This window comes from Crotalus tigris, unplaced genomic scaffold (genome assembly GCF_016545835.1).
Source record: "Crotalus tigris isolate CLP2741 ecotype Arizona unplaced genomic scaffold, ASM1654583v1 scf7180000018396.560290, whole genome shotgun sequence".
Classification (NCBI taxonomy): Eukaryota; Metazoa; Chordata; class Lepidosauria; order Squamata; family Viperidae; genus Crotalus; species Crotalus tigris.
Window position 1 is genome coordinate 503,859 of NW_024096980.1, and position 14,935 is coordinate 518,793.

The 14,935-nt window shown below is 45.1% G+C and overlaps 1 protein-coding gene across 9 annotated transcripts in view; it reads left to right on the forward strand.

Annotated features, from left to right (window-relative positions):
- The window catches only part of LOC120311924 (39S ribosomal protein L10, mitochondrial-like), a 67,562-nt gene that overhangs the window by 33,529 nt on the left and 19,098 nt on the right, over positions 1–14,935 (forward strand). Inside the window, exon 2 of one of the 9 annotated variants that reach the window (XM_039352016.1) lies at positions 7,433–7,513. The exons of the other annotated variants lie outside the window; for them this stretch is intronic. The gene's annotated coding sequence lies outside the window, so the exon portion shown is untranslated. The remainder of the gene's footprint in view (positions 1–7,432; positions 7,514–14,935) is intronic. 9 annotated transcript variants of the gene reach the window in all.

Consider the following 14,935-nt stretch of genomic DNA (forward strand, 5'->3'; position numbering starts at 1 on the left):
AGGACTCTCCCATCGGGGGTCATCTGGCGCTGTTCAGCAACATTTGGGAGACGACCACCACAGACTCTTGGGTAAGGGAAATGGTCTCACTCTAGAGTTCTACTCTCCTCCTCCAGAGCACTTCATTCAGTGTCTGGTGTCAAGAAACGCAACCAAAGCAAAATTGGTAGCCACGGCCATCTCCCATCTGTTAGACATCAAGACCATAGAACCAGTACCATGGGATCAGGAAAGAAAGGGGTTTTACTCCATCCTGTTTGTGGTCCCCAAACCCTCAGGAGGATGGAGGGTGATACTGGACTTAAAGGGTCTAAATTACTTCCTAACCTACAGGAGGTTCAAGATGCAGACCCTAAGGTCCATTCTCGCCAGTATCAGGAAAGGGGATTTCCTCTCATCCATAGATCTAACAGAGGCATACCTACACATCCCGATACTCCCAGAACACCGCAGGTTCCTCCGGTTTTATTACACACACCGGCATTACCAATACAGAGCTCTTCCCTTCGGTCTATCTTCAGCTCCTAGGGTTTTCACAAAAATTTTGGCAGTCTTGGCAGCTCACCTCAGGCTGAGGCCGGTGCATGTGCAATGCTATCTAGATGATATCCTAGTTCAATCCAGTTCCTTCCAGTCGGCCCAGTCAGACCTCGAGGTCATGATACATACACTTCAGGCTCATGGGTTCTCACTGAACTTCAAGAAGAGTCACACGATCCCCACAAAGCGCCTCCTACATCTGGGGGCAATCATAGCTTCGGACCTTTGCAAGGTCTATCTTTCACAAGAACGTCGAGTCAGCATACGAAAAGTGGTACATCAGGTTCGGAGGGACAAAATAGTGCCCCTGGCACAGCTGTCCCAACTCTTGGGAAAGATGGTTTCTTGCATGGGGATTGTTCCGTGGGCCAGGCTTCATTCAAGACGCCTTCAATGGTTCCTCTTTCCCTTTCAGAAACAGAACCTCAGTTCCTCCAATAAAAGGGTCAGAGTTCCCCACCACATCTTGGTATCCCTCCTATGGTGGGCTTCACCCACAATGAACAAGGGGACCATCTTCAAGGAGCCCCTCAGGCTCACCTTGACCACAGACGCCAGTCTATTTGGTTGTGGTGCCCATATTCAAACTCACCTGGCCCAGGTATAGTGGTCCCGGTTGGACCTAGCTCACAATATAAATTGGCTCGAACTCAGAGCCATACACTTAGCACTCCAATAGTTTTCCTCCCTAGTGATGAGACAGCACGTCCTGGTCCTGATGGACAACGTGGCAGCCAAAGCTCACGTCAACAAGCAGGGAGGGACCCGGTCCTGGTCGCTCATGCAGGAGGCCTTGGATCTAAGTCTGTGGGCAGAGTCCAACCTGGGGTCCATCAGGGCGGAGCACATTTCGGGGGAGGCAAATCGACAAGCAGATTCCCTGAGCAGGGTCACAGTGGACCACTCGGAGTGGTGACTGGACCCGGCACTGTTCAGGGACATCGATAAGGTTCGGTCGTCCACATCTGGATCTCTTTGCCTCCCCGTCGAACACTCAACTTCCCAGGTTCTTCTCCAGGTTTCCGACACGGGGAGCGGAAGGAACGGACACCCTCCAGTGCCAGTGGCTGGGGGACCTACTGTATGCATTTCCCCCCTTTCCATTGTTACAGGCAACCATCCACAAACTGATTCAGGAAAGGGCGGAGGTAATCTTGATTGCTTCACATTGGCCACGGCGTCTGTAGTTTGTCGACCTTGTAGATCTTTCACTCTCGCCACCGTGGAGGATTTCCCTGGATCGCGTGGCTCTCAGCCAAGGGAACCTTCAATACCCAGACCCACAGTGGCTCCAGTTAGCCGCCTGGCACTTGAGCGGGAAAGTTTAGTTAGGCAATCCTATTTGTCTGGGGTGATCTCGATGATTCAGGCCTCAAGACGCCCCTCGACTAATAGGATTTATGATGCCACGTGGAGAAACTTCTGCACGTGGTGCAATAAACAAAATCTCAGGCCACTCTCGGTCACAATTCCCAATATTTTGGATTATCTGCTGGAAGGTATGAACAAGGGTTTATTACCCAGTACCATCCGCAGGCAGGTAGCAGCCCTGTCAACGGTCCTTACCTGTGACAACTTGGTTCCTTTGTTGCAACATCCGGCAGTTAGTGCTTTCCTTAAAGGGACGGTTAGCACTAGACCGCCCGCGGTACATCGCTATCCATCTTGGGACCTACCTAAGGTGTTGCAGGCTCTGATCTCTCCTCCGTTTGAACCTCTCAGTTCTTGTTCTCATCATTTTCTGTCTTTGAAGGTGGCATTCCTAGTAGCCCTAACATCAGCTAGAAGAATATCGGAATTGGCCACACTTTCAGTTAGGAGTGATTTGTGTACCTTCTTCGAGGATAGGGTGGTCCTCAGATTGGGCCCTTCCTTCATTCCAAAGGTCAATACCTTGTTTCACAGGTCCCAAGACCTAGTTCTTCCAAATTTTTGCCAAATCCTTCTCATAGTCTAGAACAACAGTGGCATAAATTGGACATACGCAGGGCTCTGCGTCACTATGTCAAGCGAACCTTGGCTTTCCGCAAGTCGGAGGCCTTGTTCATGTCCTTTCAACCCTCCACCATGGGTCAGAAGGTTTCTTCTTCGACCATTGGTAGGTGGATAAGGGCCTATCTGTCTCAGTCTCTCGGGCCTATCTGTCTCAGTCTCTTCCAGTTCCTGCACACGTTATGGCTCACTCCACACGCAGCACTGCTGCATCTGCTGCTTGGTCCACGCAAGCTTCGGTCGAGGAGATTTGTAGGGCAGCAACGTGGTCCTCCCCTTCAGTATTTGTCAGGCATTATAGGATAGATAGGTTTGCAGCGGCGGATGCCGCATTTGACAGACAGGTCCTACAACAGGTTGTTTCTTCGCAGGGGACACAAGCCTAGACTCCCCCCCCCCAATAGGGACATGAGTGGCTTTGGTATGTTCCATCCGGTGGATTCTACATTCATCATGCTGGAAAAGGGGCATTGTCTTACCTGAACACCTTTTCTCAGCGTGATGATGTAGAATCCACACCCTCCTGTAAGGCAGTCTAGGCAGGTGTCCTGATAATTGGAGCCATTGCGCCGGACTTCATCAGAGATGCTTCGTCTCGTCAAAACTGGGAAGACACACCCTGAGGGAGGCATGGCCAAAGTTCTGACCTAGTCTATCTGAGCAGGAAGGCTGAAATAACCCATCCGGTGGATTCTACATCATCAAGCTGAGAAAAGGCGTTCAGGTAAGACAACGCCCCTTCTCACTTAACTCAATTTGTTGTACATTCACCTTTGGTGGGAAATTTGCTTTTTTATAATTTGTCCGGGGTTGAGAATCAAAGGCTTTCTTCATATCATCCAATGTAACCAGTTTCAGTTTCCATATGCTAAATAAGTAAATAATACCAACTTCAGTCTTACCATCATCCATCTTCCTAAATCCAAAGCTTGTAATCTTTCCTTATACGAATAAGTGCTCTAACTGATGGGATCTTTAATCACCCAATTTCTTACGTTTGCCATCTGTGTAATGTACCTTTTGAGATGTAGTCATGGGAACAATAAAGCAATTAAATTTAATTGTAATGAGTTAATTGGGGGAAGGGGGTATCTGTTATTCATGAACTTCTGCTAGGAAAGTACAATATCATGGTAGTCTATGGCAATAATGATGATACAGGTAGTCCTCAACTTACGACCACAATTGACCCTCAAATTTTTGTTGCTACGAGATATTTGTCAAGTAGTTTTGCCCCATTTTATGACTTTTCGCTGCCACAGTTGTTAAGTGAATCACTGCAATTGTTAAATTAATATCACGGTTGTTAAGTGAATCCGTCTTCCCCATTGACTTTGCTTGTCAGAAGATCGCAAAAGGTGATCACATGACTCTTACAACCATCATAAATATGAGCCAGTTGCCAAGCATCTGAACTTTGAACACATGACCATGGTGATGATGCAGCAATTGTGTGGAAAATAGTCATAAGTCACTTTTTTCAGTGCAGTTGTAACTTCATACAGTCATTAAACGAACTGTTGTAAGTCAAGGACTACGTATTTGGTTGATTACATGCATTCAGTAGTACTGAAATGTGCTTATTGCAATGTCAGTCAGAAGCTTGCTTACTATGGATTTATCGTAGACTTATTAAAAGGTACAATACAAAAAGTATTATTTTTGGTCTACTTCCAAAAACCACATGGATGGTATTTGCTATTTTTATAGTTGCCAAATTCTTCATTGAGCTTTTTGCTATCATGAAAAATCTCTTTCCTGATTAGTCCTGTTCAGACTTCATTGGTTCTGTGTGAAATTAGAATATTTTGGTCACATAAGTATATACTTGCCTTTGTTGGCCTGTATTTGCCTATTCAGTTTGAAAGGAATTATGTGGAACTATTATTCTTCCTGCTTCTAAAGCACATACAGTAATTTTACATTTTTTTTTTTAAAAAAAAATGATGTATAAGGGATAAAAACTTCTGTGTGTTCAGTGTGGAATCTTATGTATAGCTTCTGAGTGTTTGCAGACACCATCCTCAAATTTGTCAAAGTTAGCCTATCTTCGATGTGCAGAGCCAAACATGGAATTCCTGCCACCACAAAATGCTCTGGGCTTCCTTAATTGTGCTTATTCATCGTAGGCCCATTTGATAGTGGTTTTTTCCTAGTCTGTGGTACAAGATCTTATTAGGATTGTAGGGAATTAGACTGGGGAGAGACTCAGATGTCATAGTAAGTATTCCATGTTTGAAAACTCCCAAAACTAATATATATTGAAGGAAAAAATTATTTGATCCCCTGCTGATTTTGTACGTTTGCCCACTGACAAAGAAGTGATCAGTCTATAATTTTAATGGTAGGTTTATTTTAACAGTGAGAGAAAAAAATCCAGAAAAATGCATTTCAAAAAAGTTATAAATTGATTTGCATTTTAATGAGTGAAATAAGTATTTGATCCCCTATCAATCAGCAAGACTTCTGGCTCCCAGGTGTCTTTTATACAGATAACGAGCTCTTAAAGGGAGTGCTCCTAATCTCAGCTTGTTACCTGTGTAAAAGACACCTGTCCATAGAAGCAATCAATCAGTCAGATTGTCAGGGACAAGATTGTAGATCTACACAAGGCTACAAGACTATCGCAAAGTAGCTTGGTGAGAAGGTGACAACAGTTGGTGCGATTATTTGCAAATGGAAGAAACACAAAATAACTGTCAGTCTCCCTCAGTCTGGGTCTCCCTGCAAGATCTCACCTCGTGGAGTTTCAATGATCATGAGAACGGTGAGGAAACAGCCCATAACTACAGGAGGATCTTGTCAATGATCTCAAGGCAGTTGGGACCATAGTCACTAAGAAAACAATTGGTAACACACTAAGCTGTGAAGGACTGAAATCCTGAAATGCCCATAAGTTTCCCCTGCTCAAGAAAGCACACGTACAGGCCCGTCTGAAGTTTGCCAATCAACATCTGAATGATTCAGAGGAGAACTGGGTGAAAGTGTTGTGGTCAGATGAGACCAAAATTGAGCTCTTTGGCATCCTCAACTTGCTGTGTTTGGAGGAGGAGGAATGCTGCCTATGACCTCAAGAACACCATCCCACCATCAAACATGGAGGTGGAAACATTATACTTTGGGGGTGTTTTTCTGCTAAGGGGACAGGACAACTTCACTGCATCAAAGGGATGATGGACAGAGCCATGTATTTGTCAAATCTTGGGCGACAACCTCCTTCCCTCAGCCAGGGCATTGAAAATGGGTCATGGATGGGTATTCCAGCATGGCAATGACCTAAAACACACAGCCAAGGCAACAAAGGAGTGGCTCAAGAAGAAGCACATTAAGGTGCTGGAGTGGCCCAGCCAGTCTCCAGACCTTAATCTCTCATAGAAAATCTGTGGAGGGAGCTGAAGGTTGGAATTGCCAAATGTCAGCCTTGAAACCTTAATGACTTGGAGAGGATGTGCAAAGAGGAGTGGGACAAAATCCCTCCTGAGATGTGTGCAAACCTGGTGGCCAACTACAAGAAACATCTGTCCTCTGTGATTGCCGCCAAGGGTTTTGCCACCAAGTATAAAGCTCATTAAAAAGCAAATCAATTTATAACTTTATTTTTTTGTTGTCATTCTGTCTTCACCGTTAAAATAAACCTTCCATTAAAACTATAGACTGATCATTTCTTTGTCAGTGGGCAAACATATAAAATCAGCAGGGGATCAAATAATTTTTTCCCTCACCATATAAACCTCAATGCCCCCTAAAGGGAGTAAAGCAACTGCCTGCATTGTTATGGTAACATCTAAGGGCTAAAAACGTTTCTCATATTTGCCAAAAGGAATTATACTTATTCAGAGTAAATACATAGAGGGGCTTTTAAGCAGGGTCCCAAAGTAAGCATAACACAGTCTATCCCAATGGAAATGGCACATGGAATTTTCTCAAAGTATTCATTGTGGAGATAAGATGCTTTATTTTACTGAACTCCTTCTCAACTTCTTTAATGTTATTGTTCAGTAGGCTTGCATGATCAGATATCTTCCATATCTTCTTTCTTATAATCATACTTTCATCTTTTTATAGAGTGCTGTATTTCAGCAAGAGACATAAAGTTGTCTTTATTTGAACTTGACGGATTTCCCTGTGACAACACTGGATCAATGCATATATTTTTTGAGATTTTTTTTTAAATCCCATTTTTACTATTTTTATAAATAACTCAAAGGAGTGAACATACTGAATACTATTACTTCCTCCTGCTTTTTCCCCTACAAAATAACCCTCTGAGGTGAGATGGGCTGAGAGTGAGTGACAGCGTCAAAGTCACCCAGCTGGTTTCTATTCTTGTGCTTAACCACTAAACCAGGGGTCTTCAAACTTGGCCCTTTTATGACTTGTGGACTTCAACTCCCAGAATTGCTCAGCCAGCGTGCCTGGCTGAGAAATTCTGGAAGTTGAAGTCCACAAGTCATAAAAGGGCCAAGTTTGAAGACCCTTGCACTAGACCAATCATTCTTAGTTGTTATTCTTACCTCTTGCGAAATGTCTTTTGCAGAAGAGCTTATATTGAAAATATTGAGAAGTGAAGCTTCTAGTACACAAATCCTGTGACTCATGGTGGACTGTATTAATTTTGTGTGAACATCACTCTAATTTGGTTTGAATTTGGGCAGAAAAGTGTGCATAAAAATGTCTAGCTATATTTTTTAATGGCCTTTTAAACTTGGTATTTGGCTGTTTTGAGGAAGTTTAATATAGAAATCACCCTCAAGCTTTTAAAGCAAAGAAATTATCCTAACTCTTATATGGAGTATAATTAAACCAAAGTATTAACCATCAGATTTTGGAAAGGACACAGTCAAAATTCCTAAGAAAGCTATTTCAAGAGGTGAAATTAATGCTTAGTGTTGCTCTGCAGGTGGAAGCCGGGTTTACAAAAGTCAAAACAAGGGCAAGGTGACTTCTGGTTTGCAATTACAGCCGCCGCGGCTGCTGGAAGGTGAGCTCCGTCTTCCACATTCGGTTTCACTCCGCTGGGGGACCTTGGAAAGGATCGAAAGTCACCCTGTAGGGGCAACGAGCAAGGAGGGGACCCCCACTTGATTGCGGGAGATTGGCAGCCCTTCTGCTCAATCCGGGGCAGCCCTTCAAACTGGCAGAGGAAAGACCTGCCATAGTAATATGGCCCATCACTAGGTTGCAGACAGCTGAAGTCAGACTTACCACCAAGTACTTCGAAAGCAATATGGATGAAACTAGGTGAGATCCGATCTTCTCTTTACCCCAAATATTTTATTTTCCTGTAAAAGCTGCCTGAAGTATCTTTCCCCCTGTGAGGAGAGAGAGGGAAGGGAATTTCTATCCCACCCTCTAAAAATAGCGGCGACTGACTACCCAGGGGAATTAAAGCACTAAAAGAACCAAAAGGACCAAAATTTTTCCTATTTTTATTGGAAACGTTTGCTTTTATCTACAAAAAAGAAATAAAATTAGAAAAAGGATTATAAAAATTTTGGACTTAAGCGGCATCGGTGACATCTTGTGGTGAAGTTTGGTATTACAACTTGTTATTTCCTAAAAGAGACTTGGCTCGAAGCCCAGACCTTAGATAAGACCCTTCTGACCTTGGTACCACCTGTGAGAAACTCAGCTGTAAGAGAACAGCTGGGCGGCATAACTGGCCTATTTGAACTGTGAATGTAAATATTTATTGACTTTCAGAGTTATATGTAGGGAATTGCCTTCCTATCTCTTTATTTGAGGAATATTGTTTACTATATGAGATGTTGAAATACCTTGGATTATAAAATCTTTCTTGACAAACCATTTCTACTATAAAGACTATTTATAAACACGTGAAAGAGATGGATGAAGACCAGGAAAAGATCCTTTCCATGTTGAAAGCAATACATGAAACCATTCTTTCAGCTTGTGATAAAATAAGATCTAACATAAAAGATCAAGATGCCAGCGTAGATACACAAACCCAAACTTTGACTACAAGCAAAGAACTAACAACGTAGAAGATAATAGAAGAAGTGGAACAATCAGATATTAAGACAGAGGACTCAATTGACTAACAAATACAGTTAATGGAAAATCGAGAAAAGGGAGTGATAACACTGAAAATGGAAAAGACTTTCTATATAAATCAGAAGAAATTTGAGAACGAAGAACAGATTGAATGGAAATAAACATATCAGGGCAATCATGTGGAATTGGAATAATAGGGAGACAACTTAATGAATATAAATGGGCTAGTCCTTCCAAAAAATGGCAATTAAATGGTTTCCTTTATTTCAAATAATATATATAATAATAGAGGGAGATCTAGTTGACAATCTAAAAGCACTAATATGGAAGCCTAGTTGGCAAGGGAAGAAAGCCAGAATAAGACTGAAGAAAATTGGGGTTTTGATTTATTAGAGGGGATTTCATATTATTAATTAGAGGGTTAAAGGGAGAAGTTGAGATAAGGGGAATTCTGGTCATTAGATTTAAAATATTTGAAAATTAGTTGAAAATAAGGATTTTATCTGTTTAATATTTAAAAATTAGACCTAAAATAATAATTAATTATTATGAATATGTTTGATTTATTGAATAACCCAGGTTTTATATATATATATATACACACACACACGTATATATATATATATATATATACACACACATATATATACACACACATATATATATACATATATACATACATACATACATACATATATATATATATGTTTTCTGAGGTTTTCGCGGGTGTTTGTAGGTCTTTGGTTATTCGAGTTTTCTCCCACGTAAAATTGGAAGTGTCTTGGCGACGTTTCGACGAAGTCTCATTCGTCATCTTCAGGCTGCTGCTTTCGGCTTCATGCTTCTAGGAGCAATGTGTGATTGTAGCTGTTTCCTCCTTTTAACTGCCAGTGGGGGTATGAACTGATTGGATGAAAGCTTGGCTGTGTTCTGATTGGATGGAGGTGTGTTCTGATTGGTTATTTTGCGTGGATGTGTGGTGGTGACATCCTGTGTGGTTTTTGTGAGTCTGGGTCTGGTGTCATTTTTTGTGTTAGGGAGTCATTTATCAATAAGGGTGGGTTTCCAAATGGCTGGTAGGTGGGAGGTATCATCTCGTTTGTTCATGCTGTGTGGGTGTTTTTCTATCTCGATGGCTTCTCTGATTATTCTGTTATTAAAATGTTCAGTTTTGGCGATAGTTCTGGTCTTTTTAAAGTCAATTTCATGTCCTGTGATTTTAAGGTGTTGGACCAGGGAAGAAGTTGGTTCCTCTTTTTTGACTGAGTTCTTATGTTCTTCAATGCGTGCACTTATTCTTCTGTTGGTTTGTCCGATGTATGTGGTGGGACAAGTGGTGCATGGGATTTCGTATACTCCTTGATTTTCTAATTCAATTTTATCTTTGGGGTTTTTTAGGATGGTGGATATTTTTCTGTTTGGGCAGAATGCTGTCTTAATGTTGTGTTTGTGGAGGATCTTACTGATTCTGTCTGTGGTGCCTTTTATGTAAGGGAGGAGGGCTTTGCCGTTTTCTTGTTCTCTGTCTTGGGTTTTAGTGGGGTTTCTTTTTGGATTAGTTTGGTAATCTTATTTCGTTGGAATCCATTGGATGTAAGTACATTAGTGAGAGTGTGTAGTTCCGTTTTTAGGTGTTGTTCATCAGCTAAGCGTTTTGTTCTAGAGATGAGTGTCTTGGCTACGGAGTTGATTTGTGCTGGGTGGTGGTGTGAGAGAGCATGCAGATAGCGGTTTGTGTGTGTTTTCTTCTGGTAGATGGTGTGTCCTAGGGAGCCATTGGATTTCTTGTAGACTAAGACATCTAGGAAGGGAAGTTGGTTATTAGCTTCTTAACAAGTTGTTTGGGTTTTCTCCCGCGTAAAATTGGAAGTGTCTTGGCGACGTTTCGACGAAGTCCCGTTCGTCATCTTCAGGCTGGTGTTTTCAGCTTCGTGCTTTGAGCACGAAGCTGAATATATATATATATTTAGGTTGCTAACAAAGAATAAAGAGAGAACTGGTATAGCTATTTCGAGTTCCGTTAACTCTCTTCAGCCAAACTTACTCTTCTGAGATTCGAACCTGGGCTTATCTGCATGTTAGGCAGTTGTTATAACCTCTAAGCCACAGGCTCTCTCCCACTCTGTTAGCTATCAGGAGAGAGACAGGGGGAGGAGATTTTTACCTTGAATGTACACCCTGTCAGCCCAAATATGGGAGAAAGAAATCTTCTTTCTTTCTCCAGCACTGGAGATGGATAATCCACGCAGTGGGTTGAGACTGTATTCCTGGCCAATCAGATCAGTCAGCCAAAGTTGCCACGCCCCGTCTTGGACCATGATCCTTTAGTCTTGACTGATCTGGCCATGCAGAGACATCTACAACTTTTGGCTCCTGGGCAGGTATAGTTCCTTTCCATTAGGGGGGATTTTTTCTAGTAGCTGAAATTGCTTAGTTTAAAAGTTAATTAGAGATAATTTAATTCAATTTAATTGACCACTCAAAAATTTCCTTGCTAAATTGTAAAACTCAGGAAGTCAGATTCCTACAGGGGAAACCACCCCCACTTAAAAGGGGGAAATCCCTAACTCCCCTCCCTAACCAACCCCAGCCACCTTCCAGCAGCCGGCAGCCGCCTTAAACAAACGGGGAGGCTCGGGCAACCCCTCGCGTTTAAAACAAACAAACAAAAAAAAGACAGAAAGGCAAGCAGTTAGCGAGGGAAGCGGAGGACAAAGGGGACGCATGCTGGGAGGGAGATTGATTAAGGGAAACAGCTGGCGTGCGAAGGAGCAGTCTTTTCACTCCAGGCTGCTCAGGATTTTTTAAACGAGGCGCCATTGTCTGCACAGCTGGAAGCACGCGCAGCTCTTTGTTACAACCGCACGTGGCATAGGCAGCCTTGTTAACACATGCGCAGTAGTTTCCTGGCAGCGGCGGCCATATTTTTTGTCCAAACAGGGGAGTTAAAGTTCCTTAAGAAAGCTAGGTTCAGCCGCTGGAGTGAATTAATAGGCAAGCAGTACTGGGGTACTAAAGCATCTATTATTCATTCAGAGACATTCAAATCAGACACATAGCTACTGGTTCCAGGACTTGGTGTCTTCTACCTAAAGTAAATAAGAACCTTTCATAACTAACTGTGTTTAGTTGCCTTTGGCTCCTTCCAGACTTCGGGTCCCCCATTAGTGGCCCGTACGCCTCTGGATTTAGTGGTGGGTCCCAGGCATCCCCAGTCGCGTGCCTGTCCTTACCCACCATAGTCAAGCCGGGTTCCAGGCATTCCCATTAGCGTGCCTGTTCTTATCCGTGCACAGTGACTAACTCTGACAATTTGCAGAGTCTGCTCCTGAGTTCCAGACGCCCCCAGTAGTGCGCCTGTCCTTACTCAAAGTTGGAGCTCTCCTACTACCTGGGTCCCCCCTATCGCGGCCCAGCGTTAGTGGAGAATGGAGGAAGCAATCATTCCCTCCACTGGAGCCCCGCCTTCATCCTCTGGAGCACCTGCTTCAGAGGATTCGGAATCCTCTGCAGCCCCTAGAAAGGCTGCAAGGAAGTCATCAAAGAAGGCTGACAAACAGGCAATCAGAAGACACCAAGCCCTAGAAAAAGAGTTCGACAGAGCCCAGAAAAGGGCCAGAATTGAAAATAGGCAGAATGGGGGAATAGGTCCTGATCTACCGCTGGGTCTCCCTTCATCCCCACGGGCCATTTGGTCATTAGGGAGCTCATCACAGTCCCAAACAGAGGGTGGGATAGGCGAATTCTCATCGCTCTCCCGATCCCCCTCCCCACGGAGGTTACAGGAAACCCCGAGGACCATGCTAACCACAGCACCTGCAGGGTCGCAGGCAATGGTCACTCCTCCTGCATTGACGGGGGATCTGCTAGCTACCCTAATAGCACAGGCAGTGGACCGTGCATTTGAGGCCAGGGCTCAAACTTCAAAAGCCAAGTCTCTAGGACTTAGAACGAGGCATCGGGAGGAAACGGAGGACCATCAGGACCTCTCCTCCGTCTCAGACTCGTCGGTCTCTGAGGAAGCTTACCTGGACCAGCCAGGTACGTCACAAGGGATTCAAATGTCTGAGGAGGAGGAGGACACCTCACCTCAAGGGCCGTCCTTCAGCGGCCTGTTTAACCCTTCTCTTTTTGTTACTATTCTGCGCAAGGCTGAGGCCACAGCCCATCTGGGGCATGGGACACCAGCGGAGCCTGTCACAGTTGACACGGAGGCTGAGCCGACGTTCGCCGAAAAGGTAACCACTCAACACCGCATACCATGCCCGACCATGTTCCTAAACACAATAAGGAAACAGTGGGCAGCGCCAACCTCCCTACCGCTTCCTAGCAATGCGGAGAGGAAGCTATTTAACGTAGCAAGGGAGCTAGAGGGAACATTGGAGGTGCCGGTGGTGGACGAACCCATAGGTCCCCTGATATCGGACACGGCCATATCAGGAGATTTTGCTGAGGCTCTTAAAGCCGAGGACCGAAAGAGTGAGTCCAACTACAGGAGAACGCACCAGGCAATAGCTTGGGCTACCAGGGCGTCTACCTCCGCGTCCTTTTTCACCAGAGCCACACTTTGTTGGCTCCGTGAGCTACAGGGCCGGGTTCCCATGGAAGATATACGCACTCATCAGGAACTCAGCAAAATGGTAGCGGCCACGGAATATGCGTCGGACGCAACACTTTTAGCGACCAAGTTTTCAGCCAAGGCAATGGCGGCAAACAACACGAGCAGGCGCATCCTCTGGCTAAAGAACTGGCAGGCGGATACCAAATCCAAGTGGAAATTGGCTTCGGCTCCGTACCAAGGGGCAAAGCTGTTTGGTGAGGCACTAACGCCATACCTGACAGAGAACAAGGACAAGCGCAAGGTCCTTAAACACATGCTTAAAAGGCAGGACAAGAGACCCGGCTCCTGGGGAAGGAAACAATCCTTTCGTACGGAAGCCAGGGTCAACTACTTTCAAAATTCCCAACCCTTCCAAGCTAGACAGGATAGGGAAAGACAGGGGGACAGACAGAACACAAGACATAGGCAAACACAGGGAAGACGGCCCTTTCGGGGGAACAACCGCCCCTTCCGCCGTACCAGATGACTCCCGCCCAGACCTTCCCATAGGGGGCAGACTAACAGGGTTTGCTCCCCAGTGGGAAGAGACCACCACGGACGTATGGGTCAGGAACACCATACGTCATGGTCTATCTCTAGAATTTCTCTCAAAGCCCCCGAACCGCTTCCGCCCGTGCCCCTGTCCCACAAACCCAACAAAGAGAAGGCTCATGAACGAGGCCGTTCAGCACCTTCTAAACATACGGGCCGTAGAGCCGGTGCCTATGAACCAGAGAGACCAGGGGTTTTATTCTATCCTCTTCGTGGTCCCAAAACCCTCGGGGGGTTGGAGAGCCGTTTTGGATTTGAAAAGGCTAAATTTCTACATAAAATACCGCAAATTCAAAATGCAGACACTACGCTCCATCCTTGGAAGCGTAAGGAAAGGGGATTTTCTGGCATCGATCGACCTCACGGAGGCATACTTGCACATCCCTATCTCTCTGGCTCACCGCCGCTTTCTACGGTTTGCCTACAGGGGGCACCATTTTCAATACAGGGCACTTCCATTCGGCCTGTCATCAGCGCCCAGGGTGTTCACCAAGATTCTGGCGGTTCTGGCAGCACAACTAAGAAACGTACCAGTCAGAGTCCAGTGCTACCTGGACGATATTCTAATCCAGTCATCGTCCGCCCAGCAGTCTCGGGCGGACCTAAAGTTAGTGATAAAAATGCTGCAGGACCACGGCTTCTCGGTGAACTTTCCAAAGAGCCATCTAACCCCAACTACGAGAATACTCCACCTGGGAGCGGTCATAGACACAAAGGAATGCAAGGTGTACCTATCACAGGAACGCCTCAGCAGCATAAAGAAAGCCGTAAAACAGGTAAGCCGCGGTCAGTCAGTGACGCTGGTCTGCCTTTCCCAGCTGCTAGGGAAGATGATATCGACCATAGCAATAGTTCCTTGGGCAAGGCTGCACTCAAGAGAACTGCAATGGTTCATGCTCCCGTTTCAGAGACAACAAATCAGTGCATCCCGGAAGAGGGTAGGCATACCTCTGAGAGTACGACACTCCCTCAGGTGGTGGCTATCTCCAGCTCTCCTCAGGGGGTCCCCCTTCAGGGAACCAGACAGAGTAGTAGTCACAACAGATGCGAGCTTATTCGGCTGGGGAGGCCACTTGGGGACCAAGTGGACACAGGGCCGCTGGTCAGCGGTGGATCTCCGACACAACATAAACTGGCTCGAGCTGCGGGCTATTCACCTAGCGTTAAGGCATTTTCACAGCAGCATAAAAGGCAGGCACGTACTGGTCCTGACGGACAACGTGACAGCCAAGGCCC